Source organism: Somniosus microcephalus, chromosome 12 (assembly GCF_052327205.1).
Source record: "Somniosus microcephalus isolate GS21.2 chromosome 12, FLI_Smic_1.0, whole genome shotgun sequence".
Taxonomy (NCBI): Eukaryota; Metazoa; Chordata; class Chondrichthyes; order Squaliformes; family Somniosidae; genus Somniosus; species Somniosus microcephalus.
In genome coordinates, this window is record NC_140998.1 from 74,672,152 (window position 1) to 74,684,395 (window position 12,244).

The 12,244-nt window shown below is 42.9% G+C and overlaps 1 long non-coding RNA gene across 2 annotated transcripts; it reads right to left on the minus strand.

Moving 5' to 3' along the window:
* Window positions 1-3,164: 3,164 nt before the first annotated feature.
* On the minus strand, window positions 3,165-7,640 carry LOC147109313 (uncharacterized). 2 transcript variants are annotated; one of them, XR_015080231.1, is made up of 3 exons: window positions 5,674-7,556; window positions 4,067-4,161; window positions 3,165-3,482 (listed from the first exon to the last, which is right to left on the minus strand). It is a non-coding gene; the product is annotated as an uncharacterized LOC147109313 (long non-coding RNA). The 2 variants fall into 2 exon arrangements; XR_015080230.1 differs by having other exon boundaries at window positions 3,165-4,161; window positions 5,674-7,640.
* Window positions 7,641-12,244: the final 4,604 nt, after the last annotated feature.

The window sequence follows — 12,244 nt, forward strand, 5'->3', positions numbered from 1 at the left end:
TTCTCCAGCTATGAGGAGATGTCTTTAACCCTGCCACCGGGCAGGCAACACAACCTTCGGAACTCTCGGTCACAGCTGCAGAGAACAGTATCTATCCCCCTGATTATACTGTCCCCTATCACAACTACATTCCCTTTCACTCCCCCCACTTGAATGGCCTCCTGCACCTTGCTCATCCATCCTGCAGGCTTTTCCCTCATCCACACAAGCAGCAAGAACCTCATACCTGTTGGACAAGGGCAAAGGCTGAGGCTCCTCCAGCACTGCTCCTTGGGTCTCCTTACCTGTCTGAGTTGCAGTCACACCCTCCTGTCCCTGACCACTAACCAGGCCTGTACCACTACCTAACCTAAGGGGTGTGACTGCCTCCTGGATCAAAGTGTCCAGGTAACTCTCCCCATCCCTGATGCCCTGCAATGTCTGCACCTCAGACTCCAGCTCAAAAACTCTGAGCTGAAGTTCCTCAAGATGCAGGCACTTACTGCAAGCGTGGTTGTCCAGGATCACAATGCTCTCCACAAACTGCAGTTGCGGCACACCACCTGCACTGCCATCCCTATATGACCTTGTTTTATTTAATTTAATTTAATTTAATTTGTATTTAGGTAACTTAGTTTACAGTGTAGCTTATTGACTACTTATTGATCTAGATTAAGTTAACGGTACTGAAATTAAATATCTACCTGTAACACAAAGCACTACAAGTAATGTAGGCAAAAAGCAACAACTCCTTCCCTCTCTTCTCCGAAATTCCCACTCTTTCCAAATTCCCAAATAAAACACTCTGTTCAAGTCCACTCCATTTAATCTCGCTGTGTGCAGACCGCAAGTGGAGAGTATTCCATCACACTCCTTACTTGTGCCTTGTAGATGGTGGAAAGGCTTTGGAGAGTCAGGAGGTGAGACACTCGCTGCAGAATACCCAACCTCTGACCTGCTCTTGTAGCCACAGTATTTATGTGGCTGGTCCAGTTAAGTTTCTGGTCAATGGTGACCCTCAGGATATTGATGGTGGGGGATTCAGCGATGGTAATGCTATTGAATGTCAAGAGGAGGTGGTTAGATGGTCACTTGTTGGAGATAGTCAGTGCCTGGCACTTGTGTGGCACAAATGTTACCTGTCACTTATCAGCCCAAGCCTGAATGTCGTCCAGGTCTTGCTGAATGCAGGTATGGACTGCTTCATTATTTGAGGAGTTGCAAATGATACTGAACACTGTGCAGTCATCAGCGAACATCCCCACTTCTGACCTTATGATGGAAGGAGGATCATTGATGAAGCAGCTGAAGATGGCTGGGCCTAAGACACTGCCCTGAGGAACTCCTGCAGCGATGTCCTGGGGCTGTGATGATTGACCTCCAACCACTACAACCATCTTCCTTTGTGTTAGGTATCACTGCAGCCAGTGGAGAGTCTTTCCCCTGATTCCCATTGACTTCAATTTTACTAGGGCTCCTTGATGCCACATTCGGTCAAATGCTGCCTTGATGTCAAGGGCAGTCACTCTCACCTCACCTCTGGAATTCAGCTCTTTTGTCCATGTTTCTTAGAGCAAATTCTACTCCTTCAGATCAAAGCAGGACTTTCACATTAGATGAATGCCTAAAGGAAAACAATTTTTTTTTCTCAGCAGCCAATTAATATAATCAATATTAATTATTTCCATCACCCGAGTACATGGGAAGTGAAAAGGATCAGCGCTCCTTGCCATCTGGGGAATTGCTTATTGTGTCAGGTATGCCGATTGCTCCTCACTCAGTGAAACATTATGCAAGGCATCAAATGTCACACAGACCAGAAGGAATTTATGTGCCATTAAACTGTAATGCTGCCAGACAAAATTGTATATTTGCTCTGCCTACAGACTCAGGACAGAAGGGCAAATATTAAAAGTAAAGAACAATAAAGGCATGATTTAATTATTATTAACCACCCAGTAATAACGATACATGTTGGGGGTCATTTTTACTTCCTGATGCGCTGGGAGTGGGAGGGTCCAGTAGCACACGGGAATCTGTGATTCTATAATTCTAAACCTGGAAGTTTGGGTCTGCCCGCACGCTATGGAGATTTAACACCACAGCATGCGTCTTCTGTCAGTGGCAGGTTCCTTGACTGACAGGCTTGACTTCCAGTCGGGCGGGGAGCACTCTGGAGGAGGCCGCAGGAACAAGTAGGTCCGTTCCCCAAACCGGGGGATCTGATCCCAAGATCCCTGACCCCAGGGAAAGTCCAAGCCCTGGGGGAGGTGGTCCAATCCCTGACCCTGGGGAGGGTCCGATCCCAAGGAGGGGCTGATCCCCAACCCTGAGGTGGGTCTGATCCCTACCCCAGGGAGTGCCCAATTTCCAACCCCAGGGGAGTTCGATCACCGACCCGGGGTGGTGGGTCCGATCCCCGACCCCGGGGTGGTCTGATCCCTAAACTCAGGGGAGGGTCCAATCGCTGAACTAAAAGGAGGGTCTGATCCCAGGGAGGGTCTGGTCTCTGACCCTGGGGGGTCCAATTCTGGGGACAGTCCGATCCCTGTCCTGGGGGTGTCCAATCCCTGACTCCGGCGGCAGGGTCCAATCCCAGGGTTTGTATGGGGGGGGTGGCGGTCCAATCCCAGGGTTTGTATGGGGGGGGGGGGGTGCGGTCTGATGGTGGGGGAGTTTGGCGGGCAGGAGGAAACCCTCCTGATCCTTTTGGCCCACAAGAGGTGCTCCCGAGGCAGTCCCCGCTCATCCATGTTAAAATTCCCCCCGAAGTTTCTACTGTAGTTCAGTAAGGAGCAGCTTTCAGCATTTTTCCAAGGTTTTAACTTTAAAGACCCATTCATCTCACTGCTGTTTTGGGGATCTAGCAAATAGTAACATTTTAGTTTACATTCATTGTATCTGAAGCACTGTGAGGCATTTCTGAGAGACAGTGAGAAGGAGCTATATAAATACAACACTTGCTCTTTCTGGATAGTTTGAGTTCATCAGTGTGGGCTGAATTTGAATCCAGATATTAAATATAAGAGGAAACCTACTGCATATCTCAACCTTCGGGGGAAAAATGCAGCTTTAAGTTAAAACTTTTGTGATACTACTTAAGCTTATGTCAACATACATTCCATGAAGTAATCTCTGTAGGAACGGTAGTTCCTATCTGAATAATTGCAGTTCGACTCAGTAAATCAAAACAACAAAGTTTAATAACAACGAAGTTAACTAGTAAACTACAGGAGAAGATGTATACAGCTCTGTTCAGGCTGTGAGGCACTCGACGACTGCTGGAAGATTCTGGAAACCAACGTCATCGCGTTCTTCGCGCCACTGACGGTCACGTGATCGGCGGCATGACGTCATCACGCAGGATATAGGAAGGCACATACAGTATAGTTAACAAACAGTTTAAAGGTGCAGTACATGGCTGCACTACAATGCAGTTAAAGAGATTATTCTCAAATGTTCTGAGTCTCTTAGTGGTTCCGCCACATCTCAGTATATATTTTCTGAGTAGTGTAAAACAGAATACATCGTGTTATACAAGTTATTTCTTAAAAACTCTAAACTATCAAACAGAGATGAGCATCAAATTAAATGTGTGACCCAAATTAAGGGATTTTGGTTCATAACCAATTACTAACTGTGGACCACTGCATGTATTGGGTGTCCATATCCTTTTAAGAAAAAAAATATTACAGATGTAAAAAGCAAGATAAAAATATCCCTCTAGCACAAATGTACTTCTTTTTCTTATCATAGGCACCCAAGTGTAGGGGACAAAATACATTTGTGTATCACCATATTCAATGTTTTATCGTTATTTTCCACCAATGTAAAGGGCAATAGCTATGATTCATGATGTTTGCTATGCATCTGAGTCACTGACAGCCAGTGGTTGGAGTATGGGTATGATCTCTGCTTATCTAGTCATGGGTCGGAGCAAAACCTTGGAAGTCTAGTTATATAGCCTTGGATTTAACCTCAGGCATTGCAGATATCAAACCACCAAATAAATTAAAACACTCAGTGCATTTTTGAAGACTTTGGATTCTTGTTTGCTATGGATGCTGCAATTCAGTAAAGTGATTACCTTTCAGAACAATTCCAGGTTGAGTGAGATCATTATTCCTCAACAGTGTGGTTAGACATCGTGTGTAGGTTCCCAAGTATCAACTTCACTTGCTGCTGCAAATAGTCACAAGTCATTGATGACTTTGGGCAGCAATGGTTTCAGCACCATTTTACTTCCTTGCTTTAAAAAAGTTAAAAATAGAGGTCTATACTTGGAGTGGTGATGAGGTTAACAGACTATAGCCATTAGTCAGAAACAGGCCACTGCCCAAATCCCAATTCTGGATGTGCACAAGGATTAATGTTCTTATGGGCATTTCAGATAAATCCAGACAGGTTGGTGGCAATCACCACTTGCTCCTAAGTTCCCAGACATGTTATGATAGATTTGGAATTGGTTTTAATGTCACTCTAACTTTATTCTTGTCGAAGAAACACTCTTATTCTGGTGTGACAGGGGCCCAGTTATTAATTGGTCCCACAATCAAGTGCAAGATTTATTTTAAGTGGATCCTGCCCTGGGCTGGATGTCTGTACCTGTCATCACCACTAGTGAGAACCCTAACTTCATGCATTTTATTCCTGCAGTGGTAAATTTAAATATTTGAAATATGAGTCATACCAACCATCAGGAAATGATGATTCTAATTTTTCAGTGTGGGCTGCTCCCATTCAATGGGAAAGAGAATCGAAATTTAAAAAAAATATATTTCCTTGACCTCTGTTTAGACAACAACAAAAATTTAAAGTATTTTGTGTTTTTGTCTTTTTTCAGCACACAAGGACAAACAAAAGTGAAAAGACAGATATTGAATAAAAAAGAGCTTTTGGAAGATTTTGATTTCAGCGATAGTGTAAAATGTGCGATATTGGGTTGGCCGCCCATTAAACAACGACTTAAATGGGAATAAAAACCGGGCAAGGTGTTTGATGGGCAGCCCAGCAGATATCGTGCAATTTACACCATCGGCAAAAGGCAAAATTACCCCCAAAGAGTGAAAGGAAAACAAAAATAACTAATATTGGAGGATAATAAGAAAAATGAAATGTAGGTATAGAATGTGAAATTATAGAATGAGGAGAAAAGATGGGGAATGAAGACAAAGAACAAAAGCAAAAATAACCAAGCATCTGGAAAAGATCAAAGGGAAAAAAAGAAAAGGAGAAATGCTGAGAAATAAAAGATAAACTTTGTATTAAAACAAAATGCACATTGAAATGTTGCTGCTAAAGCAGTAGCTTTGAGCTGTGCTGTATATTGGTCAGTGTACCTTTTGTTTTAATTACAGGGGTCGATTTTAACCCTAGCAAAAACGGTGCGAGGGAAGTTTAACCGTTAACTCTCTTTCAGCAGGTTCTGATTTTAACCTGTTCCTCTGAGCAGGCCGGAAGGACACCCACCGCAAAACGTCAGGGTCCTTCTTTAAATATGCAGATGATGTCATCGGAGTCGGGGCTAGAAGAGGCACAAAAAGGCTAAGTCTTTTTATTTATTTTTGACTGTCCTAGTGGGGCAAGGGGAAGCGGGAGTACACCTGCAGGCCCCACAAGGAGAGTTTAGGCTTCACCTACTCCCACCCCTTCTCCGTTCGCGAGGCCCACACAAACCCCCTCCCCATGACTTACCCGAGTGCTGGGGAAGGAACGGTCCCCGACAGTGGCCTCTTGTCGCCTGACATTGTGCTACCGCCCGCCACTCCAGTTACGAGCAGGAGACTGACTAATTCTATGGAGATGAGGCAAGGGATTTTAAATCTCCCCGGGGCCTCGCTGGCGAGTTTTGGGACAGTTTGCCACCCGCCTCGGCCCCCGCCTGTACGGATCCCTCCTGCCTTCTCCTGAGTCAAAATGTTTTTCTCTGAGGCAAAAATGAACAAATGATGCTGTGATTGAGTGAGCCGGGAAACAGGAAGAGTGTGTGAATGACCAAGCAAGACAGAAAGAGAGCGTGTGTGAGCAGTCTGTATATTCCTGTAAAATGATTGTGGATTTTATTTTCCTGTCTCTGTGGAACTGTGGTCTGTGGGTGGGACACGGGCTGTTGCAGTGTACCGAGTCCCGCTAGTCTAAGCAGGGCACAGTGAACCAAGGAGACTTCCTCCACATTTAATAACTAGTACATAAGGTCGCTCACATCTTACCACTGCAACTGGGTGTGGTTATCAGAATAGATGAGATCAAGGAAGTGGGGAAAGCACAGAGTGAGCAGGAACTGCACAGCTATAGTTAGAGTGTGCTGTCCAACCATTTTTTTAAAAATGAAAGTGTGTTATCCGCTCCTGTTGTCAATTGCTGTTATTTAATAGTTGAATTGTGACAGTGGTATAATAAACATCCTTGATTTTATTGCAGTTAAGTAACTAGTCAATTCAAAGCATGATCAGCGATGCTGAAACACTTTGGTCAAACTTCTAGAATGTTTGTAGCATCATCTCTGCAAATGTTACATTTCGGCAGCAGTTTTCCCCACTCCCAGTACATGAACCACAATGAACAATGGAATAATATTCAGGAAAACCCAAGGAATCCTGTAGACCACTATAAGTTTCACATAATGATAAGCATCATGACTTCGTCCTCAGAAAAACACAGGGCAACAAATGTGCACAAACCAACTGCTGATTACATGATAGCTCAAGACCTATATGGTAACACTGTGAGACTTATGATTATCCAATGTGTATTTCCATTATACATTTACAGTCAATTTCAGCTTTATTTGCAGGTGTTGGTGAGGGAGGAGTGTTGGTCAGGACACTGGGGAAAACCTCCCTGCTCTTCTTAAAATTGTGGCATGCGATCTATTACATCCACTAGAGTAGACAATGGTGCCAAAGTTTAACACTTCTGACAATACCGCACTTCCACAGCACTTCACTGAAGTGTCAGTTTAGATTACGTGCTGAAATCCATAGTGGGGTTTGAACCTAGACTTTTCTGACTCAGAGACAAGAATGATACCAGCTAGGCCACGCTAGTAACTGAGCCAAGCAACCTATGACTCAGGGTTGAGAATGCTACCAACTGATCCAAGCTAACACCTGTCAAGGATATAGAGATGGCAACAGAAAGTGTGAAAGAAAACACAGAAGACAAACTGAAAGAGAGAGAGAAGTAGACAGAATGAGAGTGCGGCATAATCACAGCAATAGAGAAGCAGTTTTTATTATATTTTGTTTCCAATGCCACGGGAGATCAACTATTTATTCTAAAAATTTGAAGCATTTTATCTTTTAAGCACCTATGAAAACTGATCAAATTCCCTTAGCCACTCTTCATAGCTAATGATTCAAAACCAGGAGACTTCTTTGTTGCGTTTCTCTGAATCCTTTCCACTATCTCTATTTTATATCTCGCTCAAAAGTATGGTACCTGGAATCAACACATCACTCCTATTTTTATTGCATCAGTATGGATCGCTTCATTACATTGACATATCAAACATCTAGTCATACACCTCAGTATTTTTGTTTGCCTTTGCAACTGCTGCTCACACAGACGACACTTTCAATATATCGACAGTTGCACAAAAATCTTTTTTCTGATTTACTATATTTAATGATATATTCATAATTTTGTAATTGCATTTGCTATTACAGTAATATGTATTGCCTGACATTTTTCAATACTAAATACCCGCTCTGTGATTCATGAGACTGTTGGATACAGCTGTTCAATTCAAACTACCACAGCTGACCACTGGCCTTTTCTCTATTATTTAGTCAATTTATTTTCTAATTTCTTTGTCCTGGAAGCTCTCATTTTAGCCACAAGTCTCTTGTGAAGCACTTATTGAATGACTTCTGGACGTCACATTACCGCTATCCACCAAACTTACTGTATCCTCAAAGAATTGCAAACATTTGTTTGGTATAGACCTGCCTTTCTTATTGATTGAAACTGACTGATGTTGATCTGGAATTGCCCAACCTAGATGATTCACCACCAGCTGGGTACTGCTGAACAGCTTTGGTTTCCATATTTATAAACCTATTAATTTGATTCATAAAACCATTCTAAAATACGCATATCTTCAAATCACTCCAAGCACAATGCCTAAGATTTTTTTTTAAGTGATTTGCTTCAAAATCCTGGAACTCACTCCCTAACAGCACTGTGGGAGTACCTTCACCACACGGACTGCAGCAGTTCAAGAAGGCGGCTCACCGCCACCTTCTCAAAGGCAATTAGGGATGGGCAATAAATGCTGGCCTTGCCAGCGACGCCCACGAATAAAAAAAAATAAAAGGACAAATGAGAGAACTGTGGTTTCTTGCAGACATAAGATGGTCATGAGGTGCAGTATGACTCATAAACAAGCACAGGGTGGTAGGGAGACTGGCCATTTTTGGCAGTTTAACTACTATACCGACAAGCTATTACATGCCAATTTTCTATAAGCACATAAACCTCTCATCATGTCTCGTTCTCAGATCTTTGCAATAACTGTAAATATGGCCAACACACAATACTAATTGAAGCAACAGGGTCAAAGGCGGAAAGTAGTTCTATTTTTTGAGAAAAGGCATTATTTTAACCCACAAAAACCCCGTATCACATACAACTACAAGATTTCACAGTTTATATAAAATGATAGAATCTGAATTTGAGATTTCTGTTAGGTACAAACACAACAACTTGATTTTACAGTTGAATGAAGATGACAATAAATGAATATATATAATCTCCAGTGACATGTTTCAGGATTTTTAAAGATTTTTTCTTCATGGAAAGGATTTGGGATTGTGGGGGTTTAAGTGTTGTGGGGGTGATTTTGCCAATGGAGAGCTTTTAAAGGCGGGACTCCCACTTGTTGGGTTTCAGTCCCGCCTCCATCAACTTCTGGCCAACCCACGCTATTTTCCCTTGATTGACCTTGTTAAGCCCGCCCAGCGGGTTTAGCAGGCCAATTAAGGGAAAGCCGGTTGCAGTGAACGTCAACGTATGACGTTTCATCTGTCAATTGACAGATGAATTGTCATCGTTTGACAGCTCTGTGAAGCTGTCAAACAATGACATTCTCTGTAGTTTGATGAGGTCTTGAATTCAAGACCTCATCAAACCTCTTTCTTTTGCAGATATTAGATGGTTGTTGCATTGGAGAATGCAACGGCCATCTGTCATCTCTACCACGGAGGCACGAGACACTCCACATACCCACCGACTGAAGCCTGCAGGAAGAAATAAAGGTAAGTACACTTTTTCTAACACTTTCCACTTACCTCAGATACTCACCTCTCCACACTTGCACTCATCACTTACCTTCACAGCACGCTTTTGGACCCCACAGACCCACTACTCGCCTCGGTGACCCTGGCGGGGTTCGGAGACTTCGGGAAGCCCGCACTTCTGTGGGCAAAATGGTGATAAACCTATTTTCTGCCTGTTAACTACCTGTTAACAGGCAGTTAATTGGCTTTAATCCCTTCCTGCTTCCAAGGAGACGGGACCCGGCGTGGGACGGCTACCCGCCTCCTAGCAAGATGGTATGGAGGTGGGTTAGGGGTGGGTTGGGCACCCGCCCCCAAATTCTGCCATTTTCTCAGCAGTCCCGCCTCCCCAGGGCTGGTAAGGTCGCGCCTATGGTGATTTCACACAGGTTTTTAAAAAAGGCCACAGACTGCAGACTTTGAAGATGTGGCAGCATGAAGCAGTCACAGCTCCCGGTCTATTTGAAACTGATATAATTGTCTCATCCCAGGTCCAATACCCATGATGACTAGCTATTGGTATCACATCTCAGATGGCAAACAAATATTCACACCCATTGTGTGTGGGAGAAGGGGGGGCATTGATTCTATTCATGTGGACACCACCCCTCCCCTTCGGGATAGTCAGGTTTTAAACAAGAGACAGCCAGGTGTAGGCCTGGGTCTGGAGCTAAAATGCAAGTCGTTTCTGCAGTCAGAAGTTCTCTAGAAAGAAAGTTGTGGCAGAAACGAGTAAGTCAGCCTACAAAAGGGACAGGGCATTTGGTTTTATTATTATTCCCATTTTTCAAGGATGGAAGTGAAGTAAGTGGAATTTCCTTTGATTGTTACTCTTCAGTTGACTTGCTGTCTGTGAAATTAAGCAGTCTTAATGATTTATATCTGGCTTTGTCTGATTAACTATTTCTCAGTTCACCTTCGAATAGATTGGAGGTGAGGGGCAAAAGACACGATATAAAGTTCAAATTACGCTGGCACATAATTAAATATTTGGTCCGACAGGCACACTCTGAATGTAAAATGCTCAGACTGCTGATGACTAGCACTGCTATAACTGAGGGAATATCGAATGCAAGACTCAAACTTGTAACATCCAGATATTATGAGGTTAAATGTAGGATTTGAGCACAGCAGCATTTCAAATCTTTTTCACATCCTTGCGCCAGCTGAGGAGGTTTTTTATGTGTATCTGCATAAAAGCTACATGAAGAAGAATGAGGATTAATAGTAAAGTCATCTAACTTTGTCTTTTGTTAAGATAACATAATGCAAGACCCAGAATTTTCAGATTTCCATTGATGGAGGATTATTTGTTTAGTGATCTCCACCTACACATAGTATGTTTCTTGGTAAAATATCCACAGATTTTTTTTTTCTGCAAACTTTCAAAAACTATCGGCCCAGAAATTTGGGTCGGGGGCTTCCCGCGGGTGCAAGCCCCCGACCTGCACTAACCTTGCGCGCCGGCAGTTGAGCTGTAGGGCCCTGTGGAATTCCGCTCCGGGGCCTGGCCCAGCTGCCGGCGCGCTGTGCTTGCGTGTCCCAGGGGCGTAGTTAGTGCGATGCGTCCCCTGGGATCACATGAGCCAGGGGCAGCCAATCGGAGGAGGGAAAAGCCCATTCATAAGATTGACATGGTGTGGAGATGCCGGAGTTGGACTGGGGTGGACAAATGTAAGAAGTTACACAACACCAGGTTATAGTCCAACAGCTTTATTTGAAATCACAAGCTTTCGGAGTGCTGCTCCTTCTTCAGGTGAAGTGGAGAAATGCATAAAGACACAGCTTATATAGTCAGAGAATCATGTCAGATGTTTACAGGTAACCTTTCCAACTGCCATTTATCGCACCTCGGCAGAGAGATAATCACAGCAGTCAAAGGTGTGAATGGTGTCCAAACAGGTCAGTCAGGGAAACATTACATCAAAGAACAATGAGGTGGGGTCACAAGGGGTCAAATATTGCAGATGCTGGGGTCTGTATGAAAAACAAAAAAACAGACAAAAAACATTTTTTTTGCATTTCTCCACTTCACCTGAAGAAGGAGCAGCACTCCGAAAGCTTGTGATTTCAAATAAAGCTGTTGGACTATAACCTGGTGTTGTGTGACTTCTTACATAAGATTGACAGGAAGACCTGTCAAAACTTATAAATACTACGGGCCCCAAAATAGCAGTAAACCTTCAAATAATTTTTTTTTTAAATCACACTTTTAAAATAAACTATAAATTACATTAAATAACTATTTTAAACAATAATTTAAATTTTTGAATTTTTTTTTTAAATATTCTAACGGGGCTAAAAATAAACTTACCTTGCTTTAAAGTATTTAAAAATAATAAACCTGTGGAAAAAATGTTTTAATTTTAATTAATTGACCACTTACCTTGTAAAAAGCAGGCCTTACACCTGCTTTTTAAATGTGTAAATCCTGCATGCTTACCCTCCCGGGAAAACCTGAAAAAAAAACTAAGCTCAAAGCGCACCCGCAGCCTCCCCTGCGCGCGCGTTCGACCTCTGAACCTCTTCGTTCAGAGGATCGGAAGTGCCAGTTTCCCGCGCATGCGCAGTGCATGCAGAAAACCGGCACTTCCATTCGGCCTACGGGTGAGTACCCCGTGCGTACTCACCCGTGGAGTCCCGAATTTCTGGGCCAATCATTTCTATTCAGATGTAATTTTTGAAAGCTGTTATTAAAGCTGTCTTTTTATTTTAAACTATGGTTTTATTTTGAATTTTAGAAAAGCCTCTTACTTAATTCCATGCACAAAACTGTAGTAAATTGGAAATGTGGCTGGCAGCTGTAATTAGCCGTTGAACTAAAGCAAAGCTCCACTGTTAAAGATTTGGTTATTTCATGGTGTCTAGAAATTTGATCTCGCTACAGTTGTTCAGTTTTATTTTTACTTTAGACTCTGTTACTAATTTCTACTAATATAAATTACAAATCCATCAAATGAAAACGCCAGATATGACAGGAAATTAAA